Source organism: Alosa sapidissima, chromosome 21 (assembly GCF_018492685.1).
Source record: "Alosa sapidissima isolate fAloSap1 chromosome 21, fAloSap1.pri, whole genome shotgun sequence".
Taxonomy (NCBI): Eukaryota; Metazoa; Chordata; class Actinopteri; order Clupeiformes; family Clupeidae; genus Alosa; species Alosa sapidissima.
Window position 1 is genome coordinate 23,270,349 of NC_055977.1, and position 12,502 is coordinate 23,282,850.

General features: G+C 42.2%; 1 protein-coding gene across 4 annotated transcripts in view; it reads right to left on the minus strand.

The window, feature by feature from the left end:
- Positions 1-5,632, minus strand: part of LOC121695751 (solute carrier family 45 member 4) — a 60,028-nt gene extending 54,396 nt beyond the window's left edge. The window contains exons 1-3 of one of the 4 annotated variants that reach the window (XM_042076857.1): positions 5,475-5,631; positions 3,923-3,980; positions 3,533-3,643 (exon numbers count right to left, since the gene is read on the minus strand). The gene's annotated coding sequence lies outside the window, so the exon portion shown is untranslated. Of the gene's footprint in view, positions 1-3,532; positions 3,644-3,922; positions 3,981-5,011; positions 5,346-5,474 lie in introns of those variants that run through there. The other 3 variants (XM_042076859.1, XM_042076856.1, XM_042076858.1) reach the window with 3 other exon arrangements.
- Between the last annotated feature and the right edge of the window lie 6,870 nt (positions 5,633-12,502).

Below are 12,502 nucleotides of genomic sequence, written 5' to 3' on the forward strand. Positions count from 1 at the left end.
TCACCCTAATCAATAAACATGTAAAATACAAAAAAAAAAGAAAGATATTTGCTTGCTTTGTAGTCTTCAAAAAAGCATTCGACTCTATTTGGCATGACTGATTATACTACCAACTTTTGCAAAATGGTGTAGAGGGTAAAACTTTCGATTTAATTAAATCAATGTACTCAAATTGTAAATGCAGTACAAAAATTGGACAAAAACAAACAGATTTTTTCACACAAAATAGAGGAGTGAGGCAGGGCTGCAGTCTGAGTCCAACATTATTCAATATTTACATCAACGAATTAGCGGTGCAGTTGGAACAGTCTACAGCCCCTGGACTCAGACTCCAAGAAACGGAGGTCAAATTCCTGCTTTTTGCCGATGACTTGGTTCTTCTATCACCCTCACAACAGGGACTGCAACAGCTCCTAGATCTGCTGGAGCAGTACTGTCAGTCATGGGCGCTGACAGTAAATCCAACAAAGACCAAAGTTATGATCTTCCAAAAAAAGCCCAGGTGTCAGGAACACAGATACAGGTTCAGCCTAGGTAGCACCGTCCTAGAGCACACAATGCAGTACTCTTACCTTGGTCTAGTAATTACTGCATCAGGAAGTTTCAGCATGGCAGTGAATGCACTAAAAGAAAAAGCCCGAAGGGCATTCTACGCAATAAAGAGAAAATTTCACAAAATAAACATCCCAATTACAATCTGGTGCAAAATATTTGACAGCATAATCCTGCCTATTGCGCTATATGGAAGCGAAGTTTGGGGTCCACTCAGCATGCACGACTACACGAAGTGGGACAAGCATCCAATTGAAGCCCTACATGCAGAATTCTGCCGATCAATGCTAAAAAGTTCAATCAAAAACACCCAACAAGGCATTACCTATTCAGAAAAGATCCTTAAAATTCTGGATGCACCTGAACAGCAGTCCTAAGAACTCACTCCATTTTGAGGCATTGAAAACCCAGGAGATGAACCCTGAAGTGTCCACTGAGCCAGCTGGTACTGAAGTAAACTAACTCAATAACAACAATTAATAAAAATCAAGCTCAGTCCAGCGCTGCTTTCCAAACATCAATTAGAGTCAACAAAATAATGAATCAAGCAAAAGAAGAATATTTAGAGCATTGGACAAACCAAACTACCAACCAAAGTAGAATGAATTCCTATCTGATCCTAAAAAGAGAATATGAATTGGCAGAGTATCTCAGCTCTGTCAGAGATACGAAGCAGAGGCATATCCATATCCACAGGCTTAGTGACCACAACCTAGCAATAGAAACAGGCAGACACAGAAAAACCTGGCTGCCAAGAGAACAAAGGATATGTGGTCACTGTCAGGCAGAGAAGGTTGAGACAGAGGAGCACTTTCTTCTTCACTGTGAAAAATATGACATGTTAAGACAGACCTTTTTCATAAACTTACAGCAAACCATACCAAATTTTATAGACATTGAAGACAATGATAAAATGGCCATACTTCTTGGTGAAGGGCCCTCTGCTGCCCTGGCAGCACAATATGTCTTAAAATGTCACAACCTGAGGGACATGCACACAAGCATATGTTCTCACATGTGCGCGTGCGCGCACACACACACACACACACACACACACACACACACACACACACACACACACACACACACACACACACACACACACACACACACACACACACACACACACACACTAGTATTATTTCTACTACTGTCTATTTTGTGCTCACATGTTTATACATTGTATGCTGTATCTCTGTCTTCTTTTCCTTGTGATACTACTGTGTTATTTGTAACACTAGCTTTGGCAACACTGTACCAAACAGTCATGCTAATAAAGCCCCTTTGAATTTGACAGACACACACACACACTATCTAGTATTATTTCTACTACTGTCTATTTTGTGCTCACATGTTTATACATTGTATGCTGTATCTCTGTCTTCTTTTCCTTGTGATACTACTGTGTTATTTGTAACACTAGCTTTGGCAACACTGTACCAAACAGTCATGCTAATAAAGCCCCTTTGAATTTGACAGACACACACACACACACACACAGAGACACACACACACACACACAGCAGTAGACCATTTTTAAAATAAAAGTCTGTGGCTGTTTCGCCTGCCTTGGCCACAGTCCACCACAAAAGCCACATGGCCGTCACAGGCGCTCGACATGCCCATCTTCTGAATCAGAAGGATTAGGCAGCGTGCTGCACCCGTGGCTTTCTGCCTCTAATTCCCGTTACCGAGACGCTGAGGGTAAACATGACTCCCTTTCCCATCAGCCCAGAGGTCTACACAAAGAACCCAGAGCGCAGACAGAGAGAGACAGAGAGCGAGAACAAGAAAAACAAAAACAGCCAGTAAAGAAAGCAAGGTCACAACTGAAAAAAAAACAAGCGGAATTCTTTCACCATTTTTGAGGTCCCCAATTAATGGTTAATTTTGATAGTTGTGTTACAAAACCAAAAACAGAGCTCAGTTGAATAGGATAAGAGTTGATCTGATTCAAAGGCAAACTTACTGAGATGCAATCCATCTACTTCTGATGATAACCATTTATTTATGATTATACACAGGATGATTACACCGCCCAATCGACCCTGGGTTTGATTTCAGGGAATGGGCCAGTGCCATGTGTCTAAGATTGTGATGCCAGGCGAAGCGACTCTCTAGGCCTACACATACACAAACTCCTACACATATATACAGATATGCAATAAACCACCCCCCACACTACCCCAATCCCTCTTTGTACCCCCAGTTTTAGAAGCGGGACTGTGTCCAGCGCTGACATGGCTGCAGGACCGGATGGCTGCTTGCCTGCACTGGGTTACCATCCACCATTTTTTTTACCTGTTCCCACACTATACTCCCCACAGGAGCATAGTCTGGGGGTTGCTTCTCCTCATGTTATGCTGTATTTCACCTCAAAAAATACTGTCTACCCCCTTCTCATTTGTTTGTATGTTTGTGTAATGTATGGACAGGTTGATGGTTCATTTCACTGGTACTTGTGACTATGTGACAATAAAGGGTACTACTACTACTACTTATACTATTTAATGTCCCCTAATATTGTTCAGAATGTCAATAAAAGACCTACATAGGCCAACAGGGAACAGATTTGCAGGATTAGATATGTAGGGAGAAGTTGAACCTGACTGACCAGAAAACACAAATTACCCTGGTTTCTGGTTGACAGACATGTGATGTGGCTAATGACTCTGTGTTCTCAGTCACTCATGAGCTCAGAGCAACAGAGCTGAGGCAGCACCAGGAGAGTTTAGCTAATCAAGAGGCAAAACAGGGAAGTCACGGTTTCACCGCATGACAATAGGCAACCGAAATGAGCAAAGCCTTTTAGCCAGCAGATCGCTGTCAACTGTATGTGACTACAGGCTCGTGACATTGGGGGTTTGGGGGGGGGGTCATACAAAAAACAGCATACATCAGACAATCTTAAAATCTGAAACCGCAGCACAGACACTGTTTACAAAAGACCAACACAACACACACAAACAGTCTAGCTCACCAAAAGGCCTTGAAAGCTTCATAAATCTCTCTGACTGCGTGCGACGGCAGTGCTTGTAAAGATGGGTGCGCTCGTGGGCCCGCTGGAACAACGCGGCAGCAGACTTGGCACCTGCGAAGGTCAAACAAGCGAGAGTGGTTAACACATTTCTGAAAAGCAAACAAGTGTCCACTATGCAAGGCCCTTGGCATTTTTGGGCACTCTGAAGCAAAACATCTGTGTCTGCCTCTCTATCTCTGTCTCTCTCCCTCCCTCTGTTTCTCCTCACCCTCTCTTTTTTTCCCTCATCCACCCACAAGCCAATCATCACATCATTACTATTGCATACTGTGTATGTCCATGTTACTTGAGCTGTGATTATTCTTTACACAAGAAATTATGTTGACATACCTGAATGTCAATCTAAAGCTGTGGGGTGAGAATGCAGTCAGTGGCAAAACTAAAAATGCTTGAAAAAAAGCACACCAAACTTCTGTTCAGAACAGTCTACAGTCCAGTCTTGATTTGATGACTCATATATATATAAAAAAAAAAAAAACTACAGTGAGAAACATTACCACGAATAACCAAATGATACACGAGTCAAAAGAGTTGATTATTGTCCAAACAAAGAGATCTTTAATTCATCGGCGAGTGTGTTTTGAGCTGCTATTTCAACGCTGCGGTGTCACAGATCAGGAGAACAAGTTATTGTGGAATCATTCCAAGACTGAAGTCTGGATCGCAGCCCGTATAGTGAGGAGGCGGAGACGCGATTGTTTATATCGGTCGGACTGTTGTGTTTACGGTCTTGTCGTTTTCATTTCATTTCTCTTCTACGTACAGGTTTTTTTTTTCGAATAAACCATAACCACCTCAGTAGATACACAAACGCGATACTCGAGACAACTAAATAAACATTAACGTGTACGCTTTTGCACCATCACCCGGTCGAAATGTGTTACCGCTGCGCTGATTCCACTGCAAGGACACAGATCTGCTTTTCATGATGCGATCTAAACTTGATTAGGCTACTGCGTTTTGTTTAATTAACCGCTATTAATAACAGACTGCAATTTATGACAAATGTCGTCAGTTACATATAGACTACCCGTCCCGTGGAAAGGTTAACGTCTGTCCACAAAAGCGATGGCCGGCTATTGCGTAACAACTCTCACATTAAATGAATTAACTTGATGTCAATGTCACGAAATAGGCTAGACCAGGCTACTGTAAAGTCAGATGGCTCACGTATTTGCATCGCATTTTAATACAATAGATCAGCAATTATCTTCATATCAAAACATCTGCAAAACCCATTGGCTATCACAAAATAAGTTCCAGGTGCTTTTGCCCAAAGGTGCAGCTCTAAAAGGAAAAATACATTACAGTAGACTGCTTGCTGCCTAACTTACCTGCCGTTGCATGACCGGTGTCGGTGCCTACTCGAACCCACAACATGCATTCATGCAAGTTATACGATATTTTAAAGATACTTACACTGGGTCACATATGAGCTCATATTATATTGACAGTCTGTCGTTGCCGTTCACTGTAGCCTACGTTATTGTGAAATTGCACCGACTGCCCAACTCTGAGGACATCAATTAACATAAATAGCAATGACAAGTGCAAGACGGTCGATGCAGTCAGTGTTGGATGTCGTTTCGACTTTTGGCAAGGCTATTTGCTCTAGATATGCATCCAAGGCTGCCCCTATTTTTGAGTAGCCCTTCGCAGTCCTACCTTGGGTCGAACACTCAAGCTGTAATAAGAGATAACAAGCTCCCTCACATATTTTGCTACTGTCTTCTAGAGCGAGGCAAGTGGACATTTTTTTATGCAAGTTCTCGCCGCATAGCATTGGTCAAGTCAAGCGCTTGCAGCGGGCAACCTGAGATGCAACTGGTAACACTAGGTCGACATTGCCAATGATATTCGCAGAGACATCTTAAATGCTTACCCTGACACGTCTCTCCGCTGAAAAAACAAACGGCTGTGAAACGTTAGTGGATGTGTTTTGGCGTTAAACTCCCTTGCAAGGTATTTTGTTTTGGTGCATTGGCGGAATCCTCTGGGACGTCTTGCAGTTAAGCCAATGGTTTTAATACGCCTTTAAAAGGAATATCTGTCGGAAATAAATGAACCGCTTCCGCTGACGGCTGTGGTTAATTTAAATAAAGGGGCGGTATTTAAATTTAAAGGTAAAGACGCAAACGCTCGTGCGAATGGAAGAACTAAATGCAAGTTCTCTTGTCTGACAAAACTGTGTTGTTTTGTAATGTAGGTTATCTGATATTCGTGTGTCATATGTTTATATTTTCATATGTTTTATAGTAGGCCTACAGTCACTATTCTCTCACCTTTACTTTTAAACTGCTGAGTATTTTTTGTCTCAGTTTTGTCACATTTCACTCATATTTTGACATTTTAAATTCAGAAGTCCTCTTTGGTAATGTAGGCTAGGCCTAGATATGTTTAGCTAGCTATTTTACTAAATATTTTAACCTTTTTTTGTAAATCAATTTGGGTTGGTTCCCTGGTAGGAGTAGCCTAGTACAAATATGAACAAATCAGCAGTAGGCCTATTACAGTTTAGCTAAGTTTGAAGTTTTACAGTTTGAGCCTACTTCCAAAATTATAAAAGTGTTTGAGGGAGTACTAGGCAGGCTATATGTGTGCATGTCTATGGGCATGGGCCTATGTGCACTGTGCACATGCCAGATGTGTCGCCATTCTCCAAGTGGGGAAAAAATTCGTCCAAGGCCCTGGGTATGAGTTTCGTTTCCTAGTTCAATAGACATGCAACCATAACAAACAATGGGAATTCCCACAAAATACTTCCTCTTCGACAACTGCAGCTCAAGTCAATCACACCATGCAACCAGTACAAAGAGGCTGGAAGGCAGCTGGCTATTCTTCTCTGGCTATTTCCCAATTGTGGCAGCAAACCAACATCTTAAATGGTTTAACCTTGACAGTAATGGAATTGAGTGCAATGTTCTAACTATGACTTTAGAAACTTTTATCTTTGTTCTTGACTTTGAGAGGTATTGAAGTACCTTAGGGATACAAAATATCTCCTTGAAAAAAGAGTGTATTGTTGTGCCTGCTGTCTTCAACAAAGTCTACTGGTCTAGTGGTCCTTCCTTAACCTGTCCCATGAATGCATTGAAGTGAAGTTATGTTATACAGTCAGCCATGAATGAGTGGATACATTTACCACACCTTTAGCCTTAACATCTCTGCGAAAGCAATCACTTGCATGTGACTGGTCTGCCAAGAAAAATAAACTTCTGTGAGATACTCAGGCTCCTCAAGCAGGGACCTAATCAGCGCTCAGAGAGTGATGGATGCCCCAAAGAATGGAGGCCATCAAAGGCCACCGGACAAACACCCTGCTAACACCCCTGGCTGGACATCTTCCTCTCCCTGTGACGGCCGAGTGAGTGGACAGGAAGGCATTGTGTTCATAAATTGTCGGACTCGGAGAAGTCGGAGCGCGGCGAGAGGGCCCCCAAGCCTGGCCGTTCTCCAGGAGAGCTATTGTTCCCCTCCGTCAAGTGGATAATTATCTCCCGTGTCAGTGGCTCCTCACTCACTTTCACACCCATCGGAGCAATAAAAGAGCTTCGAGACGGCCGAGGCTCCTGACCAAACACGGACATGACTATCTACCTCTCTTCCTGCCCTGTGCTTTCATTTTTTTTGTTGCTTCCCACTACCTTCACTTTTGACCAGTCTCAGTCTCACTCAGATTACTCAGCAGCTCAACTATATATGAAGAAAGGGCAAACAGTGGCTTATGTAATATGCATGCGAATCCACTTCTGGACACCAAGTGTCACCATCAGGTTGTGAGGGGGGTCGTTATATGCTGGAGGTAAAATAGTGCCATCTGTGATAAGTCGCTGGGCCTCAACACCCTTTGGCAGGAACAGACGTGGTGCACAGTTACGGCAGGCCTCAGGAGGGATTTGGATTTCAACAGCCACTCTGATGTAAACAGCAGTGAACACTGTCTGTCAAAGGCCATCATCATTTGTCCCCTTTGCTATCGTCTTGTTCATCTTCTTGTCTTTCAAGCCTCTAACAGTCATCTGTAACCAAAGACAGAATGTGCTAAGCTATTAAAACAAAATGCATGGTGATGTTGGGTAATTCAGTGTACCTCTTCCATTAATATGACATTACTATAACGTTAAGTAAATGCATATAGACTTGCCCTTCTATGACTCCATCAAGCCGCTGTCATTTACTTTTTAATTAATCTTCATTCTGACCGCATGGTGAGCTTGAAAAAAAGATAAGAATTCTATTAGATTTGGGGCCAAAAATTGAATAAAGAGACTTATTGTACTCAGGGTGTTTTTTTGAAAGTCAGTAAATGCCTTTGAAAAAAAAAGCCTTTGGATTTACTGTAAACTCATTAAAAGTGCCTGAAATACCAAAGAAAACTGACCAAACCCCGGGGCCCACACACGCAATCTAAACTTCAAACGACTAAGGCATGAACGGACTTGACAGAAAGGGATTACAAGTTACTTATCTGTTTACATAACATCAAAACAATATCAAGTCCTAAAGGACCCCATAGTGCCTTTAGCTTTAAGACATTCTGTCCCACCACTCATGGAAATTATGGAGGTTATGATGGCCAAGGCTTTTGAATGGAGTGTCCAACCTTTTACCATAAAAATGATTTTGTTTTGTGCGCTTGAAGTTGATCTCGGTGTGCCGGTAATCCGTGTCAGACACCTCCGGTAAACTATTATGTGGAAATGGCATCGGACGTTTTGCCCCAATAGACACGTAGTACCCTTCAGCTCCCCTTCGATGGAATTTTCATGTGTTAACAAATGCTGATACATTGTAATGGTACACTGTGTGTCTGTCAACATTAAAATGAGGACCGTGTTGTTCTATGGGTGGGTGAACAAATATACTATCTCAAATTGTAAGGTGTTCATATTTACACAGCAGATGTTCTCAGGTCTTTTAAATCAATACAGGCTTTTAAATCAATACAGCCATAACAATATATGTAAAAACACAGATGTTTACTGTAGCTCAATTTCCAATGATAGACATTATGGTTCATATTTGCCATTTACCCCTGTGTGGTATTTTTGTGGGAATAGCAGGTGGAGAAAGACAACATTCCCACACACAGACACCTACACTCAGACATGCACACATACAGACACACACACACACACACACACAGCAGGCCCAGTTAGTATGAAAACACGGATCAAGGAAGGAGCCTCCACAGAAATGCCGTGCACACCAATTAATTACGTCTCTGTCCCAGACATTCTCAGGAGTATAATTTAATCACATTAGTAGGCTACAGATGGGTGCTTTATATATCAACTCAACAGAAACTTCCTGAAACACTAAGTTGATGGAGACCTCACACTGATAGATGCTGTAGCCTACTCCACTTTTATTGAGCTCAAGGCACCGTTCATACTGTTTCAAGGTGTGCTTTAAGAGCTTGAACACAGCAAATACAAATCGCTTTGTGGGAGTAATTGTCTTGACAGAAATAATTGACTTTTTGTTCTTCGCTCCTGATTGCTAAGAATCAAGAGGTTAATTGCCACTCTGTTTTCTGTTTTTTTTTTTTCTTGCAAAAGTTGTGGAAGTCAAGGCAGAATGGTCTGACAGCCACGAGATCAGAAGTAGACCTGAGTCAGCAAGTTATTGCACATGAGTTCCCCGTCTGTGTTTTCAGACAAAAGGAGAAAAGTTTGACCTATGCCACAAAAAACAGCCTACCCTTACAGGCAGCTTCACACTTGGAAACACTGCAAGAGTGAGAAGACAGAGCCTCAGGGGTCATTTTTTGAACTGGTCCGGCAAAGGTTACCAGGCTAGGACTAGGCCGTAGCCTATGTGAGTCCCTGCAGAGAGGCTGTTCCTTTTGCACAATCTAAGACCTCAGACTACACCGTGAGTCATTAGCTTTCACAGCAACATTCTCACTCCCAGTGATTTTGATCTGAATGATAAAGCATACCTTCAGCTATTGTGAGAGTGATATTTCTGTCCTATAATAGGTGCATGATTGATCACAAGTTCTCAGTATCGTCTTCATCTGCCTCTGCTAGAACCTGATTAGCCTGTTCAGGAAATGCTTATGGGCAGCTACGGTGAGCTGTCCATAACCCAAGGGAGGCACCCGAAGAGCAGGTGTTTATTTCACCTGAGGTCTCTTAGTCAAATGAACAGGAGAGAATGGACTGTGAATGGGCTGAGTGATCGTTTTAAGATGCAATGCAAACCAATCAGCCGTGTGGTCTATGCAGACTTTGCATGCCACTCATTTTCTTTCATCATAGGGTCAATATTTGCATTGAGCTCCGATGTCCACATGCCCCATCAGGTCATTCAATGCACTCGGCCTCACAAGTCACAGATTGCTGCATTTCACAGGGCCCACACTCTAGCGTTTACTGTCTAAAGGTCACGGGGTCATGGCTGATGTCTATCCTAGCCTTAACCCCTTCAGAGGTGATCTCACACTGTCATGGTTATGGGCAGTTTGCTGTCTGACAAATAACATCGTTCTCCCGTGTGCAGCATCCATAACGTTATACATGAAGGTTACAAGTGACAACTTGGCAACACCATTTGTCATCCAAATCCTTATGAGATTATGGCAAGACATCACAAGCACTCTAAGAAGCCTAAGGCAGTACTTTAATCTTGAGCTGAATGATCCATTTGGATAATTGTTGCATTTTCTTTTAAGAAGAAATACTTGAAATCTCTGGATTATGTGCTTGGTGCAAGAAACCTTTGATCAACACAGATATGAATGCATATATGCAACAACAGTAACGAGTGAACACTCCCCATGGACATGATTTTATGAGATGTATCCAAACCCACCAGAATCTCTTCATAGGTGCCACTACAGCTGGGGAAAATAAAATATAACATTGTTGATGTGTGTTCAAAGCACTGAGGAAGCAGTCTCTTACTAAGAGTCAGGAGCTGCCTGGCATTGATAGAGGAGCTTCCTGGTGTCCAGTGAAAGACGCTGATGCAGGCCCAAGCAGGTGGTTTATCCGAAAACCTGCTTACGTCGAAGCAGACCTCACTGGTGTGTGTGTGTGTGTGTGCAGCGTTTTCAAAATAAATAGAAAAAAAAACATCCTGCCTCTGCACTTTCACGTCCGTCTTCTGACTCCACAGACCTGCGGGTCCTTCTGCCCCTGGAGTCGACAGGCAAACACATGCCCCCACGAGAAAGGGCTGGCAGCAGGGTGCCACTCACGCGGTCGGGTGGAGGCGCGAGGGTCCAACTGCAGACAGCAACTTGTTTAGCGTCCATGGAGAGAATGTCACAGACGCAGCCTAATCCAGCGCTCACACACGAAACATACGCAAGCAGACTCCACACTGTCATGTTATGTTGCAAAGGCTAGACAGAATGACAGAGTGCGTGGACAGGACCGGCCGGAGGACACTGCAGTGTGAACTGGAGACTGACGGTAACACAAGGAGGGAGTTATTAGATTAAAAAAATAAATGGAAAGGTCACATTCATCACATACTGTCTGTGCTCATGGAAAGCATTTAGAGGAGACGCTAGGTCTCTCCAGATTCCTCTCTGAAAGGCGACATTCAGGGGAATTCAAGTCATAAGTGGGGGAAGTAACCTAAAAGATGAAGGGCCCAGACAGGGACATCATGGTTGAAATGAACAGACTCTTCAATAGAGGGATAGGTCTTCATTTAGGTCAGTGTCTACAATATGATCCTACAACAAGCAGCCTATAAAAGAGACTTATTCTTGTATGAAACAACCAATTAAAGCATATTCCAGTGTTTAGGAACATCTTAATGATTTTTGCTATAAAGCAGTGGCAGTATAATTGATCCTGTCAAAATTATACCATGTGGCCAGATTTTCAGTACATGACCCATTTTCTTATATGTCTGGTATTCATAGTATAAGTTACCTGACCGGCACTTGGCCAGCCAGAATATTACCCTCTGCTTTTATTGGCTAAACATTTGTGATTTGTACCACAGACTCATGAAAACTCTTCTACCACCAGTAGTATACTGTATACACACACATTTTATGTCCAAGACTACCCCCTTTTGGTAGTCCTGAGTCATACCAGGCTGTCAGGATGGTCAAGAGAGCATCTGGGGCATAAATATCATACCAGGACACAGAAAATCATTCCAGCTGGCATAAGAAATATAATATGAATATGGTGCAATGCAATGAAGTCTCTCAGAGACCACATATTGTAGGTGAAGAAAGGAAAGGACTGATTACACTTAAAAAAAAAAAACATAGAGCTGTATACATGCCCCCACCACCACCACCACCACCACCACCAGAATCAGCAACACCAGCGTGCAGCCTAAATTAATATATTGGATTGGATTGGAGTATTGGATTTGCCTTAGAGGCATGATCAGTGTCTTTGGTCAGTTTTTGTTAGTTAAAACTACCTCATGAAACACAACATAGTGCCCCCATCAGCTGGCCTGTAAAAGGTCATGTTCACTGGCAAGTTCATCAGAAAACTAGGGTCAAACTATAACTACTGTTCTGTCACATGTTTGTTGTTCATCGCCCTTGTGCAGAGCTACAAACTGAAAATATACACTTTAGCACTGTTTTTTTAAAACATTTATTGAAATTATGATGAATAATTTAAATGTAAATAAGAACACAGAATACATTTGATACTATGTATTACACATAAATGTATCGTATTTTGATACTACTGTATATGGTACAGTGTGAATGATGTTGCAAGGAAAACTACAGTAGTCAAAAACAGTAACTAAGAATTGACTAACACTGTCAAACTAAATAATGTATACACACCATCTATCTTTCTATGTATCTATCTGTCTAGCTATCTTCATAACAATGCCTCTGAAGAAGTACACTACCAGTCAAAAGTTTGGGGTCACTTAGAAATGTCCATTTCACTCCATTATAGATAGAAT